At 44.2% G+C, this 16,407-nt stretch overlaps 1 protein-coding gene across 5 annotated transcripts in view; it reads right to left on the bottom strand.

The window, feature by feature from the left end:
• The window catches only part of NLGN1 (neuroligin 1), a 1,016,073-nt gene that overhangs the window by 705,318 nt on the left and 294,348 nt on the right, over positions 1 to 16,407 (bottom strand). For 4 of the 5 annotated variants that reach the window (XM_082252249.1, XM_082252252.1, XM_082252251.1 and 1 more), the window contains exon 1: positions 6,191 to 6,456. The exons of the other annotated variant lie outside the window; for it this stretch is intronic. The gene's annotated coding sequence lies outside the window, so the exon portion shown is untranslated. Of the gene's footprint in view, positions 1 to 6,190; positions 6,457 to 16,407 lie in introns of those variants that run through there. 5 annotated transcript variants of the gene reach the window in all.

The raw sequence follows: 16,407 nt of genomic DNA, 5'->3' as shown, positions 1-16,407 counted from the left end.
TCAAATGACATTTAATAAAGTTATATTTAAGCAGCGGCATTGTGGTACAGTAGTTTGCATTTCAAGCCACTGCTCTGCAAAAAAAAAAAACCTACATGCAGTACTATTTTCCAGTGTACAGCACTGCAACACAGTGATCTGGCACCATAGGAAATTAGGCTTTTTTGCCTCGTCTTGCACTCGGACCATGTTGGGAAAAACAGCCTAGCAAGATCCAAGTGCACCTGGTATGAACAAGCCCTTAAAGCTACCATAATAAGGACTGGACTGACAGAAATGCATATTTTGGACCATTTCCCCTGCCACATAGGTGTTATACTAGCCTGCAGGCCTAGGCATGGATTTTGATCTCACGATAACAGATGTATGTGTCTGTAATTTAATGATCACGGTACCCCCAACATAGTAAATAACTGAAAATATAAAGAATGCATGCGTCCAATAGAAAACTGTGCTCCATGGTGAATATAATTGTTAAAGGATTGTATTAGGACTTAATATTAAGAGTGTTGTTAGGTATTCACCATATTGAAAAACTGCATTTTTTTTTATTTCAATTACTTATAAAGGACTGTCAATTTATATATACAGTATATTGTACATTCAAATTAGTCCCTTCCTTTAAGGAGCTTACAATTTAAGGTCCCTAACTCCCATTCATACATACTAGGGTCAGTTTAGTCAGGAGCCAATCAACCTACCAGCATGTCTATGGAGTGTGGGAAGAAACTGGAGTGCCCCCCATGCCGACACAGGGAGACCCTGCAAACTCCAGGCAGGTAGTGCCCTGGTTGTGATTTGAACTGACAACCCTAGTGCTGCCATTTTAAAGTGCTAACCACTAAGTGCCGGTTCACACTAAGGCGACCTGTGAGGCGACCTGGTCGCCTCACAGGTCGCCGCAGGTCGCCTCCCATAGGGAAGCTGGGGACCCGTTCTAATAGGAGCGACACAAGTCGCTCCGACTTAGAAAAAGGGTCCGGAGCTTCTTTGGGGCGACCAGGAGGCGACTGCCATAGACTTCAATGTTATGAAGTCCGTGGCGGCCGCTCCGTGGTCGCGGTGCGAAGTAGCGTCGCTGCAATGTGAACCGGCGCTTAGCCACTCATATATATATTGTTTTGGAGTTTTGACAGGTACCCACTCCAACTTCCAGTTGGAAGTTTCACCCCCACCTCCTTCCCCCACAGCCTTCTGCGACACATGTTAGGTCCCAGAAGATTGCAGAACAATTCACAAAACACAGCGTGGCTCTTGCATGTGCAGTGGGAAATTGGCTGTAAAGCTCCCTTAATTAAGATGACGGGGCCTTGACCTGAAGCCTATTGAAAAATGGGTTCGGGTGAGGACAGTGCTGGATCCCTGGACAGGTGTCCTTATAGTAAGCTCTAATGAGCAGGGCCTGCTGATTCCTACTGTATTAAAGTGTATTGTATTTGTACTGTATACCTTCAAGAAGTAAAGCGCTGCATAAACTGTCGGCTCTATATAAATCCTATACTATAATAATAATAATAATAATAATAATAATAATATTATTATTATTAAAAGCCCACAGCTACAGTAGTTTTAGCTGCCGATTTCTAAAAATGTTTTTTTTGGGGGGGGGGGGGGGGGACTAGAGCTTCTCTGTGTGTGGAAACTCTCAGTTAACTCCAATGAAAGTATTTTTTAGGGGTAGGGGTTTTGACAGGTACCCGCTCCAACTTCCGTTTGGAAGTTTGACCCCCTCTTCTTCCCCCCCAGCCTTTTGGGACACATTACAGGTCCCGGAAGATTGCAGGACAATTAACAAAACACAGCTCGGCTTCTGCATGTGCAGTGGGAAATAAAGTGTGAAGCTCCTTTGGTTAAGATGATGGGCCCTGGACCTGAAGCTGATTGAAGAATGGGCTTGGGTGAGGACAGTGCTGGATCCCTGGACAGGTGTCCTTATAGTAAGCTCTAACAAGCAGGGCCCGCTGATTCCTACTGTATTAAAGTGTATTGCATTTGTAGTGTCTACCCTCAAGTTGTAAAGCGCTGCATAAACTGTTGGCTTTATATAAATCCTATATAATAATAATAATAATAATAATAACAATAATAATAATAATAATAATAATAATAAAAGCCCACAGCTACAGTATTTTTAGCTGCTGACTATTATTTTTTTGGGGGGAGACTGGAGCTTCTCTTTACGTGGAAACTCACAGTCAACTCTAATGAAAGTATTTTTTAGGGGTAGGGGTTTTGACAGGTACCCGCTCCAACTTCCGGTTGGAAGTTTTACCCCCCCCCCCTTCTTCCCCCACAGCCTTCTGGGACACATCACATGTCCCAGAAGATTGCAGGACAATTCACAAAACACAGCGCGGCTTCTGCATGTGCAGTGGGAAATCGGCTGTGAAGCTCCTTTGGTTAAGATGACGGGCCCTGGACCTGAAGCTGATTGAAGAATGGGTTCGGGTGAGGACAGTGCTGGATCCCTGGACAGGTGTCCTTATAGTAAGCTCTAACGAGCAGGGCCCGCTGATTCCTACTGTATTATAGTGTATTTGTACTGTCTACCCTCAAGTTGTAAAGCGTTGCGTAAACTGTCGGCTTTATATAAATCCTATATTATAATAATAACAATAATAATAATAATAAAAGCCCACAGCTACAGTATTTTTAGCTGCTGACTTCTAATTTTTTTGGGGGGGAGACTGGAGCTTCTCTTTACGTGGAAACTCACAGTCAACTCTAATAAAAGTATAATAGGACATCTATCCAACCTTCATATTTCTCTGGGCCCACCAATAAAATACCACTGCACAGCTCCATAAATACAGCATCCCACTTACTAGAATTACCGGAGGAGCTATACAGGACTGCTCCATGAAAGATAAACCGCCAAATAAACTGCTTCAAAGGGTGCCTCACTGTTGTTTTATGGACATGACACTGCACCCTGGCAGAGTTGATGGATGGCCTTTATTATTTCATCACATGTACAATGTGTGCTTCAAAATGCAATTACCAGCACTGGACCTCTAATCACCTAGAAGTCTCACTCTAAGATGCTGCATGTGAGCTCGTGCTAACAAACCAGAGAGCCTGACATCACCAAGCACACGGAGATAAAGAGAATAAAAGCATGCATCTGCCATCCTCTTTTTTTTTTTTTTTTTTTTGAGTTTTTATTGTTTATTGATCCTAACATTTAGCAAGGCAGACACACAGCTTCAGAGGGATCCAAATAATGAGCATGTAAAGGGCATTAAAAATGAAACTTAAGAATGTAATCTAGATGACAGGAGGTTGCTAGAGTTCAGCTGTAAGAAATATGTTAGATTTAAGTCATCCTCTGCAGACAAGAAGAGATAATGCCAATGAATTTTAAGGACCTATTACGGGCAGCATCCACCTTTTTAAACATTAATGAAAAGTTCACCTCTTTGGACACATCTTCCAGCGATTTTTATTTACTGTTTACAGTCTAGCACAGACATGATGCCCCAGTTTAATTTATACGTCTTGACTTTAACAATGGGGTTTCAGCATAGGAGCGCATGAAGTATTTAATAAACGCCTGGCTGCATGGATTTAGATACAAGCTCATAGAAATAATGAGCGCGCTGCAATCATATTTTTTTAAACAGTCAGGATAACTGTTGCTGGATGTCTAAAAATGAATAATATATAAGCAAGGCATTTCTAAGGACACAAACGCACAGAAAATGACATTCAGCCATATCACATGTAGAAATCTGCACAATCCCTCTGTTATTTTTTTTTTTATTTTATTTTTTTTTTATGTCTGGTTTTCTATTGTTTATTATGGAATCTATAGGATTATGAAAGCATCTAATTGACACTGAAGATTTGATTGAAATGATAGTCTGGTCATTACGGTCAGGATTTGAATGCATACAGCTAAATATCATTGGAACAAAGCTCAGTGCTGCTTCTAAAAACACATCTGTGGCTGGGGATTTTCACTAAAAATAGCTTTTCATGCACTGATTTTTTACGAAACATAAAAATCAGTCAAAAACAAAAAAAAAAATAAAAAATAAAAGAGATTCCTAATTAGTTTTGATATCAACACATCTCCTTCACTGTGCCTGATTTCTGACATGCCTTTCAAATAGGACCCATTCACTGCAATAAACACTATTTCCAAATCCATCCATCCAGGGGCAGGAGGCAAAGACGTGTATTCCTAAATTCTCTATAAAATAAGACGCTGATTAACCTTTTTTCTTTTTTTTTCGGGGAGGGGGAGGTATTTTTAAAAGTCTGAGTAATCCTCCCTAACCCTCCCTCTATCCAAAAGCCTAGTGTTTGCATGCAGCTAGAAGCCTCGGCAGTGCAATAGGGAGCAATGCAAAAATGAAACAAACTGCTTGCAAGGACTGGATGGGGTGAAGTCATGCCCCTGTTTTCTCATTTTATTCTTTTTTTTTTGGGGGGGGGGGTAACATCAGCAAATCTCCAACGTCCGGAAAGGCAAATTCTAAAAGCAACATTCTGCTGCCCAAAAAAAAAATTGGGCCAGCAGGTCCATCTAAGCTATGTGCGTGTGCTAAAGGAAATCCTAAATAGCAATCATGTCATCAGGTTACAAAAATAAATAAATAATAACGTTTGAAATAAAACACAAAGCTGCTCATACCAGCTCTGATATTAACCCTTGCCAGTCCCAGGAGCATAAGGCATTTCAAGATAGGGGAGATCTATACGGATGCACAAAAAACCTTCACCCTGCATTACATTATGCTCTTTGCATGATCCCTACTGCTCACAAAAATATGGAGATAGATGCTGACAAATGTCAATTAACTCCTCCACTGCCAGCCCCAAGCACACATTGGCTTGAAAGATATGCCACTATGCATAGATTCATACACAAGTACCTTCACTCTTTAGTACATGGTGCTCCTGGCATGATCCCTATTACTGATAAGTATATGAAGACTGACACTGCATGTCTTTAACCCTTGCACTGCCAGGCCTAAGAACATTATGCATTTACAGACATGCTACATGTAACATACGTGCATATATTTAGACAGAGGGGGATGATGTTTGGGGGGGGGGGGCAGGGGACCCTTCACTCTGTAGTACATTATGCTTTTTGCATGATTCCCTTTACTGCAGGTCTTTAACCCCTGCACTGCCGATCCTAAGACCATTTTGTTGCTTTGAAAAGATGTGACAAATATGACTTTTGTATGCAAATATCCCTAGAGATACACAAGACCCTTCACTCTATAGAACATGGTGCTCTTGGCATGAACCCCATTACTGACAAGCATATGATGAATGATGCTGCTTGCCTTTTACCCTTACACTGCCAGTCCTCCAAACATTGTTCATTAAAAGATATGCCATATATATATATATATATATATATATATATATATATATATATATATATATAGAGAGAGAGAGAGAGAGAGAGAGAGAGAGAGAGAGAGAGAGAGAGAGAGAGGGGTGATGGGGGTACAAAAGACCTATAGTCCATGGTGCTCTTTGCATGATCCCTATTACAGACAGACGCTACTTGTCTTTAACCCCTGCACTGCCAGCCCTAACAACCACATGCATTGATCGCTATGCCACATATGATTTATACAGTATGTAGAGGTGGGTACAGAAGACCCTTGACCGGAGTAGTAGATATCACTGGTTGCATGATCCCTAATGCACATGCCATTTAACCCCTGCCCTGCCAGTCCTAGGACCATTAGTCATTGAAAACTATGCCACCTATGATTTCTATAAGCATACATATAGAGAGAAGAGTGGAGAAGCCCCTTGGCTCCATAGTACATGGCGCTCTTTGCATGATTCCCATTACTGAGAGACACTGCATGCCTTTAACTCCCACACTGCCAGTCCAAAGGACATGTGTCATTGAAAGCTATGCCATCTCTGATTTCTATAAGCATATATATATAGAGAGAGAGGTGGGTACAGAAGGCAGCCCCTTGACTCCATAGTAGATGATGCTCTATCCATGATCCCTACACAAATGTCTTCCAGCATCAGTTGTAGGACATGCAGCAATACCCCCCAAAAGACTCCTGAAAGTTAAGGGTGGTGGTGTGTGTAGGGGGGAGGGGGGGTGCATTGCCCCCCCCCCCCCCCCATCCCCCCTGTAATAAGGGTTGATGAGCCCCCCCTGGCCCCTGATAGATGGTATGAAGCAGAGAAGTATTACCAGGTCTTCTTGCAGCATCGGCTGATCCATGCAATGTGAGTGTCTCCAGCATCATCCCACACACTGCCCCTCCAATAGTACAATCCATGGATGGGAAATCAGGGCTGAGCCCTCGCCGCTGCTACCATAATCCTCTCCATCCGGAATAGTCACCCGGGCTAGGCACCCAGCTCCGGGGATTTCTCAGCACAGCTCGCTCAGGCGGGGATTCTCTGCCTCTTTTGGATGCCGTTCTGTCCGCTTTCCAGCACGCCGAGACCAGGAGAGCGAGAAGAGAGAGGAGAGAGAGGAGAGAGAAGAGAGGAGAGGAGAGGAGAGGAGAGAGAGGAGAGAGAAGAGAGGAGAGGAGAGAGACCCGTTTTCCTGTACACAGGTTGGAACTTTAATGTGCTGCCTGCGCCAAAACTGAGCACCCGGCGCCCCCGCTGGCGGCTGCTGGAACTGCACCCGACCGTACAGCAGCACTGCACTAAGCAACACATGGACAGAGGAGTGTTTGATTTCTTTCTTTTTTTTTTTTTTTTTTCAATATACATCTGGGGAACTCTATGAGATGGTGATCAGCGGGGAACACTGCTGACATTGGGATGTATGGCAGTGGGGTATACATCTGGGGAACTCTAGGAGATGGTGATCAGTGGGGAACACTGCTGACATTGGGATATATGGCAGTGGGGTATACATCTGGGGAACTCTAGGAGATGGTGATCAGTGGGGAACACTGCTGACATTGGGATATATGGCAGTGGGGTATACATCTGGGGAACTCTAGGAGATGGTGATCAGCGGGAAACACTGCTGACATTGGGATGTATGGCAGTGGGGTATACATCTGGGGAACTCTAGGAGATGGTGATCAGTGGGGAACACTGCTGACATTGGGATATATGGCAGTGGGGTATACATCTGGGGAACTCTAGGAGATGGTGATCAGTGGGGAACACTGCTGACATTGGGATGTATGGCAGTGGGGTATACATCTGGGGAACTCTAGGAGATGGTGATCAGTGAGGAACACTGCTGACATTAGGATATATGGCAGTGGGGTATACATCTGGGGAACTCTAGGAGATGGTGATCAGTGAGGAACACTGCTGACATTGTGATATATGGCAGTGGGGTATACATCTGGGGAACTCTAGGAGATGGTGATCAGTGAGGAACACTGCTGACATTAGGATATATGGCAGTGGGGTATACATCTGGGGAACTCTATGAGATGGTGATCAGCGGGAAACACTGCTGACATTGGGATGTATGGCAGTGGGGTATACATCTGGGGAACTCTAGGAGATGGTGATCAGTGAGGAACACTGCTGACATTGGCATGTATGGCAGTGGAGTATACATCTGGGGAACTCTAGGAGATGGTGATCAGTGAGGAACACTGCTGACATTGGGATATATGGCAGTGGGGTATACATCTGGGGAACTCTAGGAGATGGTGATCAGTGGGGAACACTGCTGACATTGGGATGTATGGCAGTGGGGTATACATCTGGGGAACTCTAGGAGATGGTGATCAGTGGGGAACACTGCTGACATTAAGATGTATGGCAGTGGGGTATACATCTGGGGAACTCTAGGAGATGGTGATCAGTGGGGAACACTGCTGACATTGGGATGTATGGCAGTGGGGTATACATCTGGGGAACTCTAGGAGATGGTGATCAGTGAGGAACACTGCTGACATTGGGATGTATGGCAGTGGGGTATACATCTGGGGAACTCTAGGAGATGGTGATCAGTGAGGAACACTGCTGACATTGGGATGTATGGCAGTGGGGTATTGGGGTATACATCTGGGGAACTCTAGGAGATGGTGATCAGTGGGGAACACTGCTGACATTGGCATGTATGGCAGTGGGGTATACATCTGGGGAACTCTAGGAGATGGTGATCAGTGAGGAACACTGCTGACATTGGGATGTATGGCAGTGGAGTATACATCTGGGGAACTCTAGGAGATGGTGATCAGTGAGGAACACTGCTGACATTGGGATGTATGGCAGTGGGGTATACATCTGGGGAACTCTAGGAGATGGTGATCAGTGAGGAACACTGCTGACATTAGGATGTATGGCAGTGGGGTATACATCTGGGGAACTCTAGGAGATGGTGATCAGTGAGGAACACTGCTGACATTGGGATATATGGCAGTGGGGTATACATCTGGGGAACTCTATGAGATGGTGATCAGTGAGGAACACTGCTGTCATTGGGATATATGGCAGTGGGGTATACATCTGGGGAACTCTAGGAGATGGTGATCAGTGAGGAACACTGCTGACATTGGGATGTATGGCAGTGGGGTATACATCTGGGGAACTCTAGGAGATGGTGATCAGTGAGGAACACTGCTGACATTGGGATGTATGGCAGTGGGGTATACATCTGGGGAACTCTAGGAGATGGTGATCAGTGAGGAACACTGCTGACATTGGCATGTATGGCAGTGGGGTATACATCTGGGGAACTCTAGGAGATGGTGATCAGTGAGGAACACTGCTGACATTGGCATGTATGGCAGTGGGGTATACATCTGGGGAACTCTAGGAGATGGTGATCAGTGAGGAACACTGCTGACATTGGGATGTATGGCAGTGGGGTATGCATCTGGGGAACTCTAGGAGATGGTGATCAGTGAGGAACACTGCTGACATTGGGATATATGGCAGTGGGGTATACATCTGGGGAACTCTAGGAGATGGTGATCAGTGAGGAACACTGCTGACATTAAGATGTATGGCAGTGGGGTATACATCTGGGGAACTCTAGGAGATGGTGATCAGTGGGGAACACTGCTGACATTGGGATGTATGGCAGTGGGGTATACATCTGGGGAACTCTAGGAGATGGTGATCAGTGAGGAACACTGCTGACATTGGGATATATGGCAGTGGGGTATACATCTGGGGAACTCTAGGAGATGGTGATCAGTGAGGAACCCTGCTGACATAAAGATGTATGGCAGTGGGGTATACATCTGGGGAACTCTAGGAGATGGTGATCAGTGGGGAACACTGCTGACATTGGGATGTATGGCAGTGGGGTATACATCTGGGGAACTCTAGGAGATGGTGATCAGTGAGGAACACTGCTGACATTAGGATGTATGGCAGTGGGGTATACATCTGGGGAACTCTAGGAGATGGTCATCAGTTAGGAACACTGCTGACATTAGGATGTATGGCAGTGGGGTATACATCTGGGGAACTCTAGGAGATGGTGATCAGTGAGGAACACTGCTGACATTGGGATATATGGCAGTGGGGTATACATCTGGGGAACTCTAGGAGATGGTGATCAGTGAGGAACACTGCTGACATTGGGATGTATGGCAGTGGGGTATACATCTGGGGAACTCTAGGAGATGGTGATCAGTGAGAAACACTGCTGACATTGGGATATATGGCAGTGGGGTATACATCTGGGGAACTCTAGGAGATGGTGATCAGTGGGGAACACTGCTGACATTAGGATGTATGGCAGTGGGGTATACATCTGGGGAACTCTAGGAGATGGTGATCAGTGAGGAACACTGCTGACATTGGGATGTATGGCAGTGGGGTATACATCTGGGGAACTCTAGGAGATGGTGATCAGTGAGGAACACTGCTGACATTGGGATGTATGGCAGTGGGGTATACATCTGGGGAACTCTAGGAGATGGTGATCAGTGAGGAACACTGCTGACATTGGGATAGGGTGTTCGGAGCTCCTATACCCAGGGTGGGTACGGGGAAAAATCAAGAGAGCAGCCTAAAAACATCAAAATTACGAGGCTTATATACCAATGCCAGAAGCCTGGCCAACAAGATGGGAGAGCTGGAGCTGCTGATGTTTGAGGAGGACTTAGATTTTGTGGGGATAACTGAGACTTGGTTTGACAGCTCTCATGACTGGATGGCGACCATTCAGGGGTATTCCCTTTATCGCAGAGATAGAGAGGGTAAAAAAGGGGGAGGGGTATGTTTGTATATTAAGAACAGTATGCAGGTAAATATGAGGGATGATATTAATAATGGAGCTATGGACGAGGCAGAATCCCTATGGGTAGAGCTTCAAAGGAAAGGCACGGTGGGGAAGGTAATATTGGGCGTATGTTATAGGCCCCCAAACCAGAGGGAGGAGGGTGAGGTGGACCTCATGTTACAGATAGGATTGGCAGCAAGGATGGGAAATGTCATTATAATGGGGGACTTTAATTATCCTGATATAGACTGGGCAGAAGGAACCGCGCATTCAGCCAAGGCTCGGCAGTTCCTAAATGTTTTGCAGGACAATTTCATGGGTCAGATGGTGAATGCACCGACAAGAAACAATGCGGTACTTGACCTACTGATTACCAACAATACAGACCTGCTCACGGATATAGAAATACGGGACAACTTAGGGAACAGTGACCATAGGTCAATTGGTTTCAGTATTAATTACAGTAATAGGAAACACAAGGGTAATATAAGGACACTGAATTTCAAAAGAGCCAATTTCCCTAAACTGCGCTTGCTGCTAGAAAATATCAAATGGGATAGAACCCTGGGAACAAAGAACACGGAGGAAAAATGGGAGTGCTTCAAGAGCATACTTAACAAGGGGGTGGGCCAGTGCATTCCACAGGGAAATAAATTTAAAAGAGCAAAACTAAACCCTGGGTGGCTAAACTCCAACATAAAAATGTATATTAGAGCTAAAGAAAAGGCCTTCAAAAAATACAAGACTGAGGGGTCATTGGCAGCATTTAAGCACTACAAAGAGTGTAATAAGAAATGTAAAGATGAAATCAGGGCGGCTAAAATAGAACACGAGAGACATATAGCGGAGGAGAGTAAAAAGAACCCCAAGAAGTTCTTTAAGTATATAAACAGTAAGAAAGCGAGGCCAGAACACATTGGCCCCATAAAAGATGATAAAGGAAAAATGGCCACTGAGGACAGAGAAAAGGCGGAAGTGTTAAATAATTTCTTTTCTTCAGTCTTCACAAAGGAATCGGGGGGCTACACGAACCCCGCTTGTAAGGCCGAACTAAATAATACACCTCAGGAAGTGCCGCCATGGCTAACAGAGGATAGACTTAGAGCTAAACTAGAGAAACTTAACATAAATAAATCCCCGGGACCGGATGGCTTGCACCCAAGGGTTCTTAATGAGCTCAGCCAGGTGATTGCAAGACCATTATTCTTGATCTTTAAGGATAGTTTACAGACAGGTATGGTGCCAGCTGATTGGAAAAAAGCCAACGTGGTACCAATATTTAAAAAGGGGCCGAGATATATCCCGGGTAACTATAGGCCGGTCAGCCTAACATCAGTAGTCTGTAAAATTTTGGAGGGGATGATAAGGGACCACATACAAGACTTTAGTAATGAAAACGGTATTATAAGTAGTAATCAGCATGGATTCATGAAAAATCGTTCATGCCAAACCAATCTATTAACCTTCTACGATGAAGTGAGCTGCCACTTAGATAAAGGTAAGCCTGTGGATGTGGTGTATCTGGACTTTGCAAAGGCCTTTGACACCGTTCCCCACAAACGCTTACTGTACAAACTAAGGAAGATAGGTATGGACCATAAGGTGAGTACCTGGATAGAGAACTGGCTCCAGGGGAGAGTCCAGAGGGTGGTGATTAATGGGGAGTACTCTGATTGGGCGGGTGTGGAAAGTGGGATCCCCCAGGGTTCTGTCCTGGGACCAATCCTGTTTAATTTATTCATAAATGATCTAGAGGAGGGGATATCTAGTACAATCTCAGTAATTGCAGATGATACTAAATTAGGCATGCCAATATCTTCTATGCAGGATGTGGAAATCTTGCAAGCAGACCTGAACAAAATAACGGGGTGGGCAACTACATGGCAGATGAGATTTAATGTAGAAAAATGTAATGTAATGCACTTGGGGGCCAGAAACCAGAAAGCAAGCTACTCACTAGGGGGGGAACCTCTGGGTGAGTCTAGGATGGAAAGGGACCTGGGGGTACTGGTAGACAACAGGCTTGGAAGTGGCATGCAATGCCAAGCCGCTGCAAGCAAAGCCAAGAGAATACTGGGTTGTATAAAAAAGGGGATTCACTCCAGAAATAAAGAGATTATTCTTCCACTCTACAAGACTCTGGTCCGGCCACATCTGGAGTATGCTGTCCAGTTCTGGGCACCGGTCCTCAGGAAGGATGTGCTGGAACTGGAGAAAGTCCAGAGAAGGGCAACAAATATAATTAGGGGAATGGAGGACATCAGCTATGAGGAAAGACTACAAGCACTGAACCTATTCTCTCTGGAGAAGAGACGATTGAGGGGGGATATGATATCAATGTATAAATACTGTACTGGCGACCCTAGCATAAGGAACAAACTATTCAGAGAAAGGAGATACAATAAGACACGTGGCCACTCACTAAAACTTGAGGAAAGGCGGTTTAACCTTAAAGTGCGTAAGGGGTTCTTCACTGTAAGAGCTGTAAGGATGTGGAATTCTCTTCCGCAAGCAGTCGTATCAGCGGGGAGCATTGATAGTTTCAAAAAACTATTGGATGGACACCTTAAAGACCACAACTCAGTGGGGAACACTGCTGACATTAGGATGTATGGCAGTGGGGTATACATCTGGGGAACTCTAGGAGATGGTGATCAGTGAGGAACACTGCTGACATTGGGATGTATGGCAGTGGGGTATACATCTGGGGAACTCTAGGAGATGGTGATCAGTGAGGAACACTGCTGACATTGGGATGTATGGCAGTGGGGTATACATCTGGGGATCTCTAGGAGATGGTGATCAGTTAGGAACACTGCTGACATTAGGATGTATGGCAGTGGGGTATACATCTGGGGAACTCTAGGAGATGGTGATCAGTGGGGAACACTGCTGACATTAGGATGTATGGCAGTGGGGTATACATCTGGGGAACTCTAGGAGATGGTGATCAGTGAGGAACACTGCTGACATTGGGATGTATGGCAGTGGGGTATACATCTGGGGAACTCTAGGAGATGGTGATCAGTGAGGAACACTGCTGACATTGGGATGTATGGCAGTGGGGTATACATCTGGGGAACTCTAGGAGATGGTGATCAGTGAGGAACACTGCTGACATTAGGATGTATGGCAGTGGGGTATACATCTGGGGAACTCTAGGAGATGGTGATCAGTGGGGAACACTGCTGACATTGGGATGTATGGCAGCGGGGTATACATCTGGGGAACTCTAGGAGATGGTTATTCGTGAGGAACACTGCTGACATTGGGATGTATGGCAGTGGAGTATACAACTGGGGAACTCTAGGAGATTTTGATCAGTGAGGAACACTGCTGACATTAGGATGTATGGCAGTGGGGTATACATCTGGGGAACTCTAGGAGATGGTGATCAGTGAGGAACACTGCTGACATTGGGATGTATGGCAGTGGGGTATACATCTGGGGAACTCTAGGAGATGGTGATCAGTGGGGAACACTGCTGACATTGGGATATATGGCAGTGGGGTATACATCTGGGGAACTCTAGGAGGTGGTGATCAGTGAGGAACACTGCTGACATTGGGATATATGGCAGTGGGGTATACATCTGGGGAACTCTAGGAGATGGTGATCAGTGAGGAACACTGCTGACATTGGGATGTATGGCAGTGGGGTATACATCTGGGGAACTCTAGGAGATGGTCATCAGTGAAAAACACTACTGACATTAAGATGTATGAGCAGTGGGGTATACATCTGGGGAACTCTAGCAGATGGTCATCAGTAAGGAGCACTGCTGACATTGGCATGTATGGCAGTGGGGTATACATCTGGGGAACTCTCGCAGAGGGTCATCAGTGAGAAATACTGCTGAAAAAAAGGATGTATTCTGGGAGAGTAAAGATCTTTGAGTAACTATAGTAGATGGTCATCAATAGGAAATACTGCTGATCATTAGATGTATAGTAGAAGGGCATATATCTGGGTAGCCATAGTAGATAGGCATCAGTGAGAAACATCCTTTACAATTAGATGTTTGGTAGGAGAACATGCATCTGGGTAACTATATTAGAGATTGTCAGCAATGAGAAATATCACTGACAATTAGGTGTCTGGTAAGAGAACATACATCTGGGTAACTATAGTAGATGGTCAGCAATGAGAAATATTGCTGACAATTAGGTGTCTGGTAGGAGAACATACATCTGGGTAAACTATAGTGCATGCTCAGCAATGAGAAAAATCGCTGACAATTAGGTGTCTGGTAGGAGAACATACATATGGGTAACTATAGTTGATGGTCAGCAGTGAGAAAAATCTCCACAATTAGGTGTCTGGTAAGAGAACAAAGATCTCCATAGCTATAGTAGATGGTCATCAATAGGAAATACCACTGACTATTAGATGTATGGGAGGAGAGTATACATCTGGGTATCCATAGTAGACATCAGTGAGAAATATCGCTGACAATTAAGTGTCTGGTAGGAGAACATACAATGAGAAATATCACTGACAATTAGGTGTCTGGTTTTAGAACATACATCTGGGTAACTTTATTAGATGGTCATCAAGGAGAAATATTGCTGGCAATTAGGTGTCTGTCAGGAGAACATACATCCGGGTAACTATAGTAGATGGTCAGCAATGAGAAATATCACTGATAATTAGGTGTCTGGTAGGAGAATATAGATCTGCGTAGCTATAGTAGATGGTCATCAATAGGAAATACTGCTGACCTTTAGATGTATGGGAGGAGGGTATACGTCTGGGTAACCATAGTGGATAAACATCAGTGAGAAATGTTGCTGACAATTAAGTGTCTGGTAGGAGAACATACATCTGGGTAACTATAGTAGATGGTCATCAATGAGAAATATCACTGACAATTAGTTGTCTGGTATGAGAACATACATCTGGGTAACTTTAGTAAATGGTCATCAAGGAGAAATATTGCTGACCATTAGGTGTCTGACAGGAGAACATACTTCCGGGTAACAGTAGTAGATAGTCAGCAATAAGAAATATCACTGATAATTAGGTGTCTGGTAGGAGAATATAGATCTGCATAGCTATAGTAGATGATCATCAATAGGAAATACCGCTGATAATAAGTGATGCTACACATCTGGGTAACTATAATATAGCTATTAAAACACTCTACTGGAGTAGATGGTGAAAAAAAAGAAAACACTGCTGACCATTAGATGTATGGTAGGAGAGTATACATCTTAGTAACTATAGTAGATGCTCATCAGTGAAAAATATTGCTGCTGATAATTAGATGTATATTAGGAGCGTATACATCTGGGTAGCTTTAGTAAATGGTCATAAATGAGCGATTCTACTGAATATTAGATGTCTTGTAAAAGAGTGTACATCTCAATAACTATAGTAGATGCTCACCAATAGCAAACATTGCTGACAATTAGATGTATGGTAGGAGAGTATATAGCTGGGTAACTATGTAAGGATTTTTATGAATAGTGTAGGACCCACTGACAATGGGGTACTTTGACGTAGTGGTGGGCTTGAGCACGATATGGCCATATGGTGGGACCAAATCCCCATTTTTATTTATGGATTGTCTTCATATTTGATAGTCATTTATTTTGCATATGTGCGCTATTCTTTTTTAATGTGCATGTCACTTGGTTCATAGCTGCACCAACTTTAGAAATACATGTTCAGGGTTTGCTCCCCCAACTTTTTGCTAGTTTATTATGTATTCGGTCTGACCAGACTTCTGGGGTTGAGCACCCCCCCCCCACCCCCCCACACACACACACACACACACACCTGTACTCTATCAGTGTCCACTATCAAGTAGATATAGGAGGAGTCCCTTGCAGTGCATTAGCACATCTCTCCCAGCAAGGAGTGTTGTCTCCAGGGGTTAGAGAGGCTGGATTCATCCTTTTTTATGGATAGTGTAGGACCCACTGACAATGGGGTACTTTGATGTAGTGGTGGGCTTGAGCACGATATGGCCATATGGTGTGACCAAATCCCCATTTTTATTTATGGATTGTCTTCATATTTGATAGTTATTTCTTTTGCATGTGCGCGCTATTCTTTTTTAATATAATAAGTGATGCTACACATCTGGGTAACTATAATATAGCTATTAAAACACTCTACTGGAGTAGATGGTGAAAAAAAGAAAACACTGCTGACCATTAGATGTATGGTAGGAGAGTATACATCTTAGTAACCATAGTAGATGCTCATCAGTGAAAAATATTGCTGACAATTAGATG

The sequence above is a fragment of the Pelophylax lessonae genome (genome assembly GCF_965119305.1).
Source record: "Pelophylax lessonae genome assembly, chromosome: 3".
In the NCBI taxonomy this organism is placed as follows: Eukaryota; Metazoa; Chordata; class Amphibia; order Anura; family Ranidae; genus Pelophylax; species Pelophylax lessonae.
Note: the sequence above shows the minus strand (reverse complement) of the source record. Positions and strands in the feature narration are given on the sequence as shown.